General features: G+C 52.0%; 1 long non-coding RNA gene across 3 annotated transcripts; it reads right to left on the minus strand.

Moving 5' to 3' along the window:
- Window positions 1-4,131: 4,131 nt before the first annotated feature.
- LOC126960556 (uncharacterized) lies at window positions 4,132-7,046 on the minus strand. Of its 3 annotated transcripts, none has more exons than XR_007728055.1 (3): window positions 6,921-7,046; window positions 6,165-6,326; window positions 4,132-6,056 (listed from the first exon to the last, which is right to left on the minus strand). It is a non-coding gene; the product is annotated as an uncharacterized LOC126960556 (long non-coding RNA). The 3 variants fall into 3 exon arrangements; XR_007728054.1 differs by lacking the exon at window positions 6,921-7,046 and having other exon boundaries at window positions 4,132-5,894; window positions 6,003-6,056; window positions 6,165-6,403; XR_007728053.1 differs by lacking the exon at window positions 6,921-7,046 and having other exon boundaries at window positions 4,132-5,678; window positions 5,841-6,056; window positions 6,165-6,403.
- Window positions 7,047-12,902: the final 5,856 nt, after the last annotated feature.

Genomic DNA, 12,902 nt, shown 5'->3' on the forward strand with positions numbered 1-12,902 from the left:
CATGACATCTACATGCCAGAGCTCTACCTTCCCCCACAGCAGCCTCCAGACATGCAGGTGCCACACATGTGAAACGTGGCCAGTCCAAACCAAAGTGTTCCATGCAAAAAATACACACTGGAATTCAAGGACTTCGCATTAAAAAATGTAAAATCTCACCGTATGATTTTTTTTTCCCACTGATTACACACTGTGCAGAAAGGCAAGCAGCAGGCCTGAAAATGCGATCCCTAGAAAGGCTGCCTGGAAAGACAGCCATCCTGTGTCTGAGCACTCAACAGGTAGACATTTCTCTACCCTGTGTTCTGGTATAAAATAGCCCCTAAAATTGTAAGCGTGTCTCCCTGTGCCCAGACCCCCTGTATAAACAATGTGATGCCTGCTGAGAACCTGATTTTCTTCTGACAGTCAGGAATTCGGATTGTGGTCAGTCACGCAAGCTCGATATGCCCATGTGGCCAACCCACAATCCAGCCCTGAACTCCCAGGCTCTGATGAGCAGCGCTGATAGACAGCCCTCTGCACATCCTTGCAATGCATTGCTGGAGAGGCAAACACGCCCCATGTGACTCTTCTGGGAGGGACTCTTGGGAGCCTGCACTGTCGTCCTCCAGACTCCAACCTGTGCACCTTTTCCCTTTGCTGGCTTGGCTCTATGTCTTCTCACTGTAATGAATCCTACCTGTGAATAAAACCTCATGCTGAGCCCTGTGAATCCTTCTAGCAAATCACCCAGCCTGTAGTTGGTCTTAGGAACCCCAGTGCAGTTGGTGTCACAAGTGGGATTCACTAGCATGACTGCCTCACTGAACTATGAGGAAAGCTTTCTTTGGGAAAATGAGGGATGAAGAAGTGAAGATGAGATGTCAGCTCCCGAGTCTTCCACAGCATGAAACGCAGCTGAGCTGCCAAATGCCGTGAAAGGGAAAAGTCATCTACGGAGTTTAGAAATTATAGTCCAAGCTCAGGAGAGCTGGGTTGCTGGACCTGGGGACAGATTTTGGCTGTTCTGGCTGATGTGAGTGGGAAAAGTACATCCCAGGTGAGGACCTTGATTTTCTGTTCTCTCCTCCAGGTGGGAGGAGAAAGACCCCAACATTCCTAAGGTGAGTGCTGAATGTGCCAGAAACACTACAAGTGTGTGTTGCTCCCTCCCTGAAGTGGGAAGAATAAATGTAAGGTCAGGTTACACAGGCTGCAGCAGAGCTTTAGATAAACAGAAACGCTCAGGGCCAGGCCCAGTGGCTCATGCCTGTAATCCCAGCACTTTGGAAGGCTGAAATAGGAGGATCACTTAAGCCCAGGATTTCAGGACCAGTCTGGGCAAACATTGCAAGACCCCATCTCTACAAAAATTAGCTGGACATAGTGGCATGCACCTGTGGTCCCAGCGACTCAAGGCCAAAGGAGGAGAATCACTGGAGGCTAGGAATTCAAGACCAGCCTGGACAACATAGTGAGAGCCCAGCTCTACAAAAAAAAGACCATTATTTAAAGAGAGACAACAAAAACATTCCCACTGATGGTGCTTCGGTCCCACCTGCTTCCCAGCCAGGACCTCCAGGCACCTGTAATGTCAGCCCTGTAAATGCTGAGTTTAATGCCAGAGGTTTCAGTAAACTTCCAATGAGGAAAAAAAGAAAGGAAGGATTTTGAAAAAATGTATTTTGTGGCTACTGAATCAGAATATAGGACCTACACTGATGTAAAATATATATGCTTGCAATTTCATAAATGCTAGAGAGCTTATCCCAATCAAAGAAAGCTGCACAAAGAATGATAACATCGAGAGGACACAGCTGCTTAGGACACGATGGCTTTTCACTGTGGCTGGCCGACTGAAACGTACACTTCCTTAGTATTCGATCTCCACAACGATGAGAGTTGCTGTTAGTTTTTCCAAGGGCGCCTGTGGAGAAAGGGGAGCAGGGAGAGAGGCAATCTCCAGATGGAGACACTCTTCCATGGTTTTCAAAGGCACTTTCTAGGAGCCAGTGAGCCCTCATGGCATCTCGAGTCTGGCGGGTTTCCAGCCTGATGTGCGCATCTCCAGTGAGTAACACAGACCCTCAGGCTGACAAAGCAAACGGGCACGGGGAAGCCTTGCTTGGACCGGGCTTGGGACATGACCCCGCCATATCTCACCTTGCTGCTGCCCAAGAAAAGCCACTGGCTTTCCCCAAAATCCTAGATACCCAGATCCTAACTGCCCAAACCTCAGTCTATGCTAAAACCTGACAGCATCTGCTGTGTCTGTCTGGACACTAGCTGTGCCCAGCTGAGATCAGGTGACCGGTGCCACCCCACGAACAGGACTCAGACACAGAGACGGCAGCAGCCAGGACCCCCCTTAGGGTCCCACACGAAAGCCCCAGGAAAGGGCCTGTTCTCTGCTGGGGCCGTCTGAAAGCACGCTGCTGAGCTCTGTACCGTGCTTCTGGTACAAAGGCTAATACGTGCGATTCCTGCAAAACCTGCAGATGGGTGGGGGCATCGCTGAACTGTGACCCTGCTGCCCCCCTCTCCTGGCAGGTGGCGCCTTCCGCCCGCTCTGGGGGACATCTCAGGGCTGATGACCCCTGGGCTCAGTCTCCCGGGCAGCCTGACTGCCCCCTCCCCTCCTCCCAGAGCAAACACCTCAGTGAGGTGGGTAGACGACCACCAAGAGCTCTTCCCGGAAAGGGGGTGATGTGTTCTCACCGGATAATGATCAGAACAAAAGCAGCTGCAGAAAACTATTTTAAATTTTTGTAAAACAAAACCCCAGCATCTGGAGACAAGGGAGAAGGAGGAGAGCATCAGTGAACTTTGGTTTCCCAAACTCGCCTGAAAACCTTTCCTTCCCCCTTCCCCCCAAAACGTCCCATGCTGCCCTCCTCAGCTGCTGCCAGAGCGTCCCATGCTGCCCTCCTCAGCTGCTGCCAGAACGTCCCATGCTGCCCTCCTCAGCTGCTCCCAGAACGTCCCATGCTGCCCTCCTCAGCTGCTGCCAGAACGTCCCATGCTGCCCTCCTCAGCTGCTGCCAGAACGTCCCATGCTGCCCTCCTCAGCTGCTGCCAGAGCCCCGAATCCATAGTGACCCAGAGCCTCTGACTGCATGTCGGATGCGGTCAGCTCCTGCACGTTCCTCACAAGACACTCACAGACGATGTCCACACCCACATTTCAGATGAGGAATCCTGGCTCAGGAGGGATGAACCGCCCAGGGTGAAATCGCAGAGAACTCCTGGGCCTGAGCACCCTGTGCCTGGCTCTGTCAACCTCACAGGACCACCTCATGTCGCAGACACTGGTTTTCATGCCTCTGCCCATCCCGGCCACCTGACCAGTTCGGAATGTCACCGTTATTGTTCTCCCAATTTTAAAGATGAAATGGAAACTCAGAGAACTGAAGTAAATGTCACTAGAGTCATCAAATATGTAGTAAAACTCAAGCCGTAAGCCATGTCTTTAGGCCCCACGTCCCACGGTCTTTCCACGGCTCTGTGGCCTTCGTTCACATTCCAAGCACCCTACTGCACTCCATAGCAGCCAAAGACACTTTCCATCTTAAAGACGGAGATCCCGGCTCCTTCTATGCCCAGATTCTCTCATGGGCAGTTGGGGGCCTGGTGTGTACTCCCAGGAGCCCGGGCATGTTCACCCTGGGAAGGCCTCAGCCATCGCCTCACGTGGGGACCACAGCCTGGGGCCTCTAAGTGGGCACCCCGGCCCCATCTGTGCACCTCCCACTCCCAGGCAGGGGCTGTGATCCTGCTCTCTGCAGCCCTGCCAGTGGCTGCTCTGTTGTGTCTCCAGAGGTTGCCCGCAGAGGTTTCTGAACAGAGAGGCTTGGCCTCCTGAGCACAGATGCCCGTCACCTCATACCTTGGTCTCATCCTCACGCTCTTCCCCAGGGTCTAAGGCAGAGGCCTGGGAGTTTCTGTCATTTTCTCTCACGTCCTCTGCCCTCCCTTTGGCCTCTGAGGCAATGAGAGCTGAGACCTGGGCTCCCTCTGGCTCCCGGGGCCCCTATGCTGAGACACACAGGGCTGCCACGTTGGCTGGCCATGCCCACGCCACCTCACAGCCAGGCCACGGCCCCCCCAAGCTGAGCTACACAGGCTGCCATGCGGGCTGGTCACCCCCAGGTCGCACTCTGGCTTCTGAGCAGGAGGCCAGTGTGGCCATCCAAGCCTCTTTCTTGCAGCCAGGAATAAGGAGCCGCTACTGCAGGGAGCAGGGGAGGCCCTTCTAGGCTGGGTCTGGCCCAGATCCCTTCCCTACCCCCGCCGTGTGCTCCACACAACCCAAGCATCCACTACAGCTTGCTCAGGGTCCAGGCCTGGTCCTTCTTCTTCACCTTTGTCCCCTCGAGAACTTGGATCCATCTTCAAGCCCTCTATGGGCAACATAGCGAGACCCTGTCTCTACAAAAAAAATTAAAAATTAGCCTGGCATGGTGGCGCATACCTGTACTCCCAGCTCCTCAGAGACGGAGGCAGGAGCAATGCTTAAGCCCCGGAGTTCGGGGCTGTAGTAAGCCTTCAAAGGGTTTCTCTCTGTCACCATTACACTCCAGCCTCGGCAGCACAGAGAGACCCTGTCTCAGTTGAAAAGGAAAACACGCTGAGTCTAACTTGTCATTGAGCTTTGTGGCCTTCCCAGCTCATGTGGGATCCACAGCTCACACTGTGCGTTTGATGTGCTAAGTCAGGAAGCGCGGTGCCTCTCCTCCTCTCCTCCTTCACAGTGCACAGCAGGGCCTCAGCAGATGTGTGTGGAAGGAATGGCTGTCTGAGACACAAGGCCAGGGGGTTCCAATATGAGAGTAAGAACTGCCGAACTACCCTCAGCTCCACCTTGGATCAGCACTGCAGAGAGGCCGGGCCGGACACCTCCTGTCCCCCCACCCCAGGCACCTGTTATCTCCTCACAGAGTCACCGAAAGGCAAGATACTGAACTTGGAGGCGTCCATAGAGTCGGTCCCACTCCTTCACTTTCAGTAAGAGAAAAATGAGGCCTAGACAGGGAACACACACCTTAGAACACAGAGCACAGACGCAGACAACACCAGGTTGCCTTGATTGTGGGAGACGGAGGAGAAGACCCTGTCCCATCCCAGCTCCACCCGGCACCCGGCGAGGCAGTTGGGCCAGACGAGGCCCACGCCTTCCAAGGGTATTCTCTCTGGCGCTTCCTCCGGCTCCTCCATCCCCAAGCAACTCCAGGGATCTGTATGGAGAAAGACTGTTCTCTCTGATAAACGCACCCAACCATCCACGGAGCAGAGGGTCTTTCCACTGTGTTGTGTTTGGCTTTGAAAATCATGCGACATTCTAAAAAGTTCCATTCACTGGCATCTCTTTAAAGAAGCCTCTCTCATAGTCATGGGGAAAAATAGGCTTCTTAAAAAAATTTTTTCGGAGAAAGCAAATGACAATTAGATCCGATTTTAAAACAATAGAGATGATGAAAAACTTAAAACATCACTTTTGTTTTGATCTCAATATGATGAAATATGGGCATGTTTTGAATCCATAAGAAAGAGTGTGCCCATCATGGTGACAGTGACTGGAGAGGACTCACAGCTGCCTCTTGGGCCGCTGTAAGTGCATCCTGTGCTGAGCGCACACGGCAAGAACAATAGGAAGTCTAACGAGCACTTCCTGGTCCACATGTAGACGGCTGCCCCACCTGATAGGAAGTCTAACCAGCACTTCCTGGTCTACATGTAGATGGCTGCCCCACCTGATAGGAAGTCTAACCGGCACTTCCTGGTCTACATGTAGATGGCTGCCCCACCTGATAGGAAGTCTACCTGGCACTTCCTGGTCTATATGTAGACGGCTGCCCCACCTGATAGGAAGGCTAACGAGCACTTCCTGGTCTATATGTAGATGGCTGCCCCACCTGATAGGAAGTCTAACCAGCACTTCCTGGTCTGTATGTAGACGGCTGCCCCACCTGATAGGAAGTCTACCCGGCACTTCCTGGTCTATATGTAGACGGCTGCCCCACCTGATAGGAAGGCTAACGAGCACTTCCTGGTCTATATGTAGATGGCTGCCCCACCTGATAGGAAGTCTAACCAGCACTTCCGGGTCTGTATGTAGACGGCTGCCCCACCTGATAGGAAGTCTACCCGGCACTTCCTGGTCTATATGTAGACGGCTGCCCCACCTGATAGGAAGGCTAACGAGCACTTCCTGGTCTATATGTAGATGGCTGCCCCACCTGATAGGAAGGCTAACCAGCACTTCCTGGTCTGTATGTAGATGGCTGCCCCACCTGATAGGAAGGCTAACCAGCACTTCCTGGTCTGTATGTAGATGGCTGCCCCACCTGATAGGAAGGCTAACGAGCACCTCCTGGTCTACATGTAGATGGCTGCCCCACCTGATAGGAAGTCTAACCAGCACTTCCTGGTCTACATGTAGACGGCTGCCCCACCTGATAGGAAGTCTAACCAGCACTTCCTGGTCTACGTGTAGACGGCTGCCCCACCTGATAGGAAGGCTAACGAGCACTTCCTGGTCTATATGTAGACGGCTGCCCCACCTGATAGGAAGGCTAATGAGCACTTCCTGGTCTATATGTAGACGGCTGCCCCACCTGATAGGAAGTCTAACCAGCACTTCCTGGTCTATATGTAGACGGCTGCCCCACCTGACAGGAAGGCTAACGAGCACTTCCTGGTCTATATGTAGACGGCTGCCCCACCTGATAGGAAGTCTAACCAGCACTTCCTGGTCTATATGTAGACGGCTGCCCCACCTGATAGGAAGGCTAACGAGCACTTCCTGGTCTATATGTAGACGGCTGCCCCACCTGATAGGAAGTCTAACCAGCACTTCCTGGTCTACGTGTAGACGGCTGCCCCACCTGATAGGAAGGCTAACGAGCACTTCCTGGTCTATATGTAGACGGCTGCCCCACCTGATAGGAAGGCTAACGAGCACTTCCTGGTCTATATGTAGATGGCTGCCCCACCTGATAGGAAGTCTAACCAGCACTTCCTGGTCTACGTGTAGACGGCTGCCCCACCTGATAGGAAGGCTAACGAGCACTTCCTGGTCTATATGTAGACGGCTGCCCCACCTGATAGGAAGGCTAACGAGCACTTCCTGGTCTATATGTAGACGGCTGCCCCACCTGATAGGAAGTCTAACCAGCATTTCCTGGTCTATATGTAGATGGCTGCCCCACCTGAGACACCAGAGATCCTTTGTAAAGGATAGCATTTTCCCAGAACAACAGCAAGATAGGCAGCAGCCTGTCAGGCAAGTAAGGGAAGCTTGAGGAGTGTCCTCAGGGGAAGGTCTTAAGAAAAGTGCCACGGCTGAAGGGCACCACGTGTCTGTAGCTGTGCAGGGCCATTTAGGGGTCTTCACGCAGGAGGCCATCATGCCAAGACCTCCGTACTCAGGGACAGGCCCCGCCGCCAGCTCTGAGGCCTGAGGAAAGTTCACATGTGAGCCCCCCCGCCGCCTTTAGAAAGGGCAGTACCGATCACCCATTGGCGTCATGCGGTGTGTTTTGTGAAAATGGTTCAAGGAGGTGAAACAATGGACCAGAATCTTCTCCTACACCACTGGAAACATTCTCCTGGTCAGCGCTTTATTTTATTCAAAAGTCATGAAAAAGTTGACTAAATGCTCTCTCTCACCCAATTTCCCAGGAATCCGCAGAGCATTCCCTGAAACAGCAGCTCCCTGCCGCCTCCACGCTGGACCCTAAGTGCCCAACAGCACTAAAAAACAACACAAAAAGAGAAGACCTTGCACTCAGCTTGCAACCAGGCTCCAGCTCAGACACATGGAGAGGTGTCTCCTCCCTAGGCATTAAGTTCTTAAAAGACAGGCCGCCATTTCCCAGGGGAGGCGATTTAACAGCACAGAGGTCCTATTTAACAGTACACGTGCTTCCCGAGTTTTACACGTCGGTCGGTTCCTGCACTTTGCCTTTTCCAGTGTAGAAGCATGTGTGGCCACCTTTGAATAGGGCCCCCTTGGGTCCCTTTCTCTTTCTCGATGGGAGCAGTCAAGGCTGCTCGCTCTGGCCTTCCGGGCTCTGCTGACCGGGCCACACAGACGCCTACAGAGGCTCATTCTCTTCCGAGACCCTCTTCATAAACCGACCATAACTCAGCAACGCACGGTACACAGTGTTCTGTTCCACTCAGAACGATCCAGCAGCTCAGCCCACGACATGCTCTGTTAGCTAATTTCCAGCGGGCTGGAGACGGGTCCCACTGGGCAGGGTCCTCGGTCATTTTAATGAACTTCCTACTCTGACTCTTAGACTGTTCCCAGTTTCCTAGAAACAATCATTGTTAAACGTCCCCACTCTTACGCAGCTCTCCAATTTTCATTAGGCAAGTATGAACAACAATTGAAAGACATTTTAATAATAACCACATAAAAAGCACATAAACGCTCATACTTCCTGAAAAACAAAAAGCCAACCCAGAGGTTTATGTGGAATTCCTCCTCGTATCCAACAAACAGGAACCACTCTGCTTCGAGGGAAGCTCTGAAACTAGAGCAAGATGCACGGGTCCTGTGCTGTGGGATGTAGAGATGGTGTGAAGGACGCACACTTAGACATGACAGATGACAGAACACGACCGAGGCACACCCAGCCCTGAAACACGGAAATCGGTGGAGCAGTCTGCAAACGCGACAGAACCACACCATCCAAGAGAAAAACAGTGTGAGCACATGTGCAATTTATGGTCTTATTAACTACATTAAAACCGTAAGAAACAGGTGAGGTTAATTTTAATATATTTTATTTAATCCAACATATGCAAAATATCATTTCCACATGCAATCAACGTAAAATATGTTAATAAGCTACTTCACATGTGTTTTCATACCAAGTCTTCAAAATCCGGCGCGTAAAGTGTTTTACACGGACACACCCTGTGGACGCAGCGGCCGGGCGTCCTGGGCCCATGACCGCATGTGGCTGGCAGCTGACACACGAAGGGGACAGCGAGGGCTCCCACACACAGCTTTGGGTCCAAGGCGAAGAGCACGTCTCTGAGCCCCAGACCCACACCAGGAAGGAAGAGAGACGCCCCTACGGTGGAGTCGCTCGGAGAAGGTGTTTCCAACCCTCTCGAGGGGCGGCCGCCTCAGCGTCTCCTGCGGGAACGGCAGCGGGCCCTCTGCAAGCGTGCGGAGTGTGGTGGCCACTGACACAGCTCGCAGCACGCGGGTCTGCCAGGCTGAGGTACTGTGCCCTTCCCAGTGCCAACAGAAGCCGAGGAATACACGTTCTTACAAATCACACTCAGAGGGTTTGGAAGCGTTGAAGAGACAGAAAGAAGATGACGGGAACGCTGGAGGCTCCTTAGACTTTAAAGAGGCAGGGCTGGGGGAAAGCTCTATCTTTGGACAGCAAATCACTCCTTCCTTCTGTTGCTCTTACAGCCGGGAACACCTGTGCGTCTGATCTGTTCTTCTTCAGACAGAACAGCCTTGAACTGAAGAAAAGGTGGGTACTCTGGTTCCCCAAATGTTCCATCTCCCCCAGAGCCGACATGGGGCTGGGGTCCACCGCCTCGCGGAGCTCATGAGGACGAGCGAGTGCCAAGCAGGATGAGTCTCCGAATCTGCGCCCGCTGCCCGCTCTGCCTCCACCCTCCCCACCACAAGCTGGGAATAGCCACGCCACCCGCCTTGCAGGAGAGAGCACTCGCTTCCTCTCCGCCCCCTGGGATGCGCAGCTGACTCAGAGCCACCCCAAGTAACGGTGGGCAGAAACCAAGGCAAGAATCGAAGAGGCGGCCTGTTTCAAGCAGGTCCCACTCAATGGAGCTGGAAATAGATTGACTCCGACAGGCTGCCGTTCCCGCTAAGTGGGATGAGAACGAACAGCCAGGTGTCTGCACAGCAGGCTCTGCCCTCACCCTCCCCTCGTGCCCACAGCCAGGTGTCTGCACAGCAGGCTCTGCCCTCACCCCTGTGCCCACAGCCAGGGCCGGCAGCCATTCCAGGACAGAGGGCTCCCTAACCCACAGAATGATGGGGGTCAGGGAAGCAGCAGACATGGCAAAGAGGGTCTGACCCTGGAGACACCTGAATTCCCATGACGACCCGACTGCCTCACAAGCCAAAGCTTCCTTCTCTGAAGGAAACAGACAGCAGCTGCCACCGTGCAGGGCTCTGCAGGAACGGACGGGGACAGGCTTGGAAGGTACCTTTATAGACGAGTCCACAGGAACTCCAGAAAATATTACTTCCTTCCCACATATCCTTGCAGGAGGGAAGAAAAAACCCTAACCATATATTTCCAATATGCTTTATCTTTGTCCAAAACAGTCTAAGAACCTACAGAAAGATCGGGGGGAAATGGGGAAGTTACATTTTGAATCAAGAATGTGAAATGCTGGCTGATCTTTTTCAAACTGTTGGTTATCAATATTTTTTCATCTTAAGAATTTTTTTAAATTTTTCATTTTGAAATAATTTCAGACATATAGAAAAGTTGCAAAAGCAGTACAGGGGATTCTTACGTACTCTTTACCCTGATTTCCTAAACTCTGACATTTTACGTTTACTGTTCTTTCTCTGTCTCATGTAATTATTTTTCAGAGCCACTTGACACTACATTGCAGGCATGATAGCCCTTCGCATAGTAAATGATTCATTGTGTGTTTACTAAAACCAATGGGATTTTCATAATAACCACAGTACGATCATCAAAATCTTGAGATACTAGTATTTCACTGACAAACCTTATTCACATTTTGGCAGTTGTTCCACTCCTGTGTTTTATAGGAAATGAAAAAACAAAACTCCGCACAAAACCACATGTTGTACTCGTCACATCTCTAGTTTTATTTAACCTGGAACCATTTCTCAGTCTTTCTCCATCTCCACTGAGAATTTTTCCCTTTACAAATCATAAGAAGAAAAGAACCGGATCATGAGAGCCCCTCCCAGGAATTATTCAGTGTGTGAAAATCCGAAGGTTATGAACTTCAGAGAACGTTTGTTCGCCTTTTCTATTTCAGCACACGCGTGGCTGCCGGACTGCATGTGTGGTTATGGACTTTGGTCAGGAAAGTGCCTGGAAGCCAAAGGTGAGAGGGAAAAGGTGAAAAGGAAAAGGTTTCTCGACAAAAACATCAGACACTTGTTCTTCCTCCAAGATCCCAGCAAACTCACAGGAATGCCACGAGGTCTTAGAGCACATGTTTGTGCTGCAATATTTCCTAGAAGGGAATATTTCCACTGATAACAGAACATTCCTCAAATAAAAGAAAGATTATCAAATAAAACCTGCGTGAGGCAAATATTCACCCGCTTCCTTCCAGCCACGGGGACCAAACAGCCCCTCGGTTAATCCTCCTGGGAAGACGGAGGCCAAACGAATTCCAGCAAAAGACTCAAAACTGTGGGTTTTACATACATTATGTTGTTTAATTGAGAGTCCAAAAAATGAAGAGCAAGGATGTCATAAGACTCCAAAGATTTTTAAAGAAAAACCAAGTGGGGCTCTTTTTCCTCTGCCAACACCCACCACCATGTTTCAGCAGCTCAGTAAGAAGGGCTGGGAGCCAGGGGGTGGCCACCGGGACGACGGGGAGGGCTTTAATCAGAAACTCAGAACGGGCTGACGAGGACTCCAGAGAACAAATGAAATTCAAAAGGAAGTAACAAACCCGCCAAGGTTCCCGGGAGCCGAATGTCCCGGCTCTCACTGCAGGAAGAACATCATGACAAGTGGCAGTGCCTAAAAATAACGGCCGAAATACCTGGGATTCGTAACAGAAGGGCCAGGAATCCCAGATCCCGGGGTAGCCAAGGAATTGAAGAAGGAATCACAGGCGGCCTTTTCTAGAACACGTTCCTGATTCTTTTTCCAGAGCCAGGAGGCGGGAGAGGCAGAGTGCTCTCGTTCTCACTCTCGCGTGAAACGCCCCTGCCATTCCCTGCTCCCTCAGCGTGGGAGTCCCCCAGGCGCCAGGGTGTGGACATAACTGGGAACCACTTCTTCAGAGACACAACCGGCCTGTGTCAACTGTCCACGCAGCTCCTCAGCCCTCAGAGACCCGCCTGCCGCAGGACCAAGATCCAGGAGCCCAAGGCAGTGGCCTCCATGCCTGGATTTCAGCTGACGACTTTCTCACACACACCTCCTACCTACACACGCGTTTCTATTCAGTTGAAAAAAAAAAATCCTCTCTTTTACTGCCTCCGCCTCGTGAAATCATTTGACAAAGACAATTCTGTGATCACGTCATCTTCACTGAGGATTTAAGGAAACCCAGAAGAATGGATCTGAGCCCCCAAACCTCTGCCCTTCCCCTGCCTCCATCCCCACTCATCTCTAGAACAACCCACAACGTCCTCCCAATTAACGTAGTTCCAGAGGGATTTCCATGGGCAAGGCGTCTCCCTCCCATTACATAATAAACGGGGTGTAAATCTGAGTTCCCTGGTTTTTACTGGTAACAGGACGGCCTCTGCACCACGCCCTGGCACACTGGTGTGGCTCCCACAGCTCTGGAAGACAGTGGGAGGAAGGCTCTGCAGTGTGGGGACTCCATGAGGCTCCCAGTCCTGCACACCTGCACCTGCTCCTGGTGTCTGGCCCACAGCCTGTGTCCCACATCCTACGTGGCAGCAAGCCCAGGACACACCTGCCCTCTCGGCATCTCCAAGTAGTTTTTGCAGGTTTCCTCCACTACCTAGAGTATCTCTGTCTGCCTGGCAATGTATTGTAAACGACTCAGCATTGAAGTCCCCTCCTTGGGCCTTTTCTGCAGAGAATCCTCTCACCCCTGGCTTCCAGTGCAGTGCTGTCACATCACTCTCTATGTGCCTGGAGTCCCTGGTGTGCACCCCACACAGGAACCCCTCGCTCATGTTGCTGTCTCCGTAGGACACGATCGTTTCCCCCAAA

This window comes from Macaca thibetana, chromosome 8, assembly GCF_024542745.1.
Source record: "Macaca thibetana thibetana isolate TM-01 chromosome 8, ASM2454274v1, whole genome shotgun sequence".
NCBI lineage: Eukaryota > Metazoa > Chordata > Mammalia > Primates > Cercopithecidae > Macaca > Macaca thibetana.